The sequence below is a fragment of the Myotis brandtii genome, unplaced genomic scaffold (genome assembly GCF_000412655.1).
Source record: "Myotis brandtii unplaced genomic scaffold, ASM41265v1 C42756004, whole genome shotgun sequence".
Taxonomy (NCBI): domain Eukaryota; kingdom Metazoa; phylum Chordata; class Mammalia; order Chiroptera; family Vespertilionidae; genus Myotis; species Myotis brandtii.
In genome coordinates, this window is record NW_005327102.1 from 78 (window position 1) to 1954 (window position 1877).

General features: G+C 32.4%; 1 long non-coding RNA gene across 1 annotated transcript; it reads right to left on the reverse strand.

The window, feature by feature from the left end:
- Positions 1-371: 371 nt before the first annotated feature.
- LOC106724545 lies at positions 372-1594 on the reverse strand. Its single transcript, XR_001360374.1, has 2 exons — positions 1513-1594; positions 372-504 (listed from the first exon to the last, which is right to left on the reverse strand). It is a non-coding gene; the product is annotated as an uncharacterized LOC106724545 (long non-coding RNA).
- Between the last annotated feature and the right edge of the window lie 283 nt (positions 1595-1877).

The following is a 1877-nucleotide window of genomic DNA, read 5'->3' on the forward strand; positions in this document are numbered from 1 at the left end:
GTTTTATTTGCTATGAATTTTTATAAATCTATACATATGTGGATTAAAAATATTAATAGGTTTTAGTGACAAAAATTTACTTTTCCCCACCCCACTTATCACACTAGCCTCCTTGAAAGTTGTTAAGGCAATGAAATATGCATTCACTTTTACTCCCCTTTTAAAACTATTGATTTGCCCTAGCCAAGAGACAAATAGGTATTTTCAAGTTGCGATTTTCCTCTTCCAGAGTTGAGTAAATGTATTTCAAGTTTAAGTTATAAGCACTTAGACTTCTATGATAATGGATCATTAGAGAATGATAATATCTCTAATAAAACTATAAAGGGAGTAGTTTATATTTTTGTTCAAAGTAAATAGTCCTCAGCTTACCTTCCTGGTGCAGTTCAACAGTTTTAATGTGCCCTGTGAAACTATTGATAAGTGGAGCTTGAATTCCTCATGGATATTCATTTTAAGAAATTGCTTCAACTTGCGAGCAGCAGTTTTTAAAAACGTAGCTTCCTATTACAGAAAAAAATCAGAAGGGCTGTGGTTCAAATAAAATATTATGAAATGAAAAGCTTTCTTAAGGATCCTAAAGCCAGAACCCTGTTGCTAAGCAATACCCCACCTCCACCCAGCTTTCTTTTCCAGTTAATCACATGACTGACAAGTAACTGGACTGAAACGGTGGCCTAGAAGCTGACAGCCTGAAGGGCCTGGAACTCAGTTTAATGATTAGCTTTTAAAATTCTCTTTCTCTGTAATGTATGTATGATCTTACCACTTGTGGGTGGACACATAACAAGTTTATTTAAGTTTAAGCAAGATAACCAAGGGAGAGGTCTTCTGGAAGCAACGATAATGAAAGGTATGTGTGGTTTTCTTATTGTTATTATGTTGTACATTTTGAGCTATGGATGAGTAGCTGGTAATAGGAAAATGAAGAGTCATATTCACCTAAAACAAATCACACTGTAATTATAGAAATTTTAAAAATAAGAACTTATGACTATAGACTATTAGATGCCATAAGGTTAACTCAGCTATTATTTTTTAAAACGACTGTTGAATACCACACTGGTTTTTGTGGAAAGAAATCACACAAGCATTTGTTGAAAGTTTTACACCAACTAGAAGTTGTAGTGGTGTGAAGATTAGCAAATATTAAAAGAAAACAATTTCTAAATGCCTACAACTAAATTATGCCCTAACAAGCGTTTTCCTTCATAAAGATTTCAGAAATAAGAGATGTGTGTCTCTTTGAATTCAACAGTTCTAGAATTTTATAAGTGAAAAATGAAATGCTAAAGTAAACATATTTATCAAATAACTGCAGGACTATTTGTAAAATAAGAGTATAAAAGAACACCACAGCACGACTTAATAGATCAATGGGAACTGCCTGCTTAGAGCCAAAAGAATAAGTTATTAATATAATCAATATAATTATCTAACAGATACAAAAGCATATAAGCTTCTATGTAATCAAGCTCGAATGACATACAAACTCCAAATAATTATCATTACCTTATCATCATCACATGAATGCTTTTTAAAAAAGTTAGGTTCATTATTCAGGCAATTGCTATCATTTTCTCTTATCCTGTCCTGTAATAAATAATATAAAATTAAATTATTAAACTGGGGAGTTTTCTAATATGGAGTAATTATAAAAATAACAATGTTATAATACTTGGTAGTTATATGTACATTTTCAGGGAAATACCTTTAGCTTGGCTTAGCTGACTAGGCATGGAAAATAGTTTCTATAGTTGAAGAATAAACAAGTATATACACAAAGCCCCACAGACACAGAGCTCCCTCCCGACACCACAGGTTAACCCCAGAAATCATTGAAAGAATCTGACTCATTTGGGAAAATAAAAGCACCT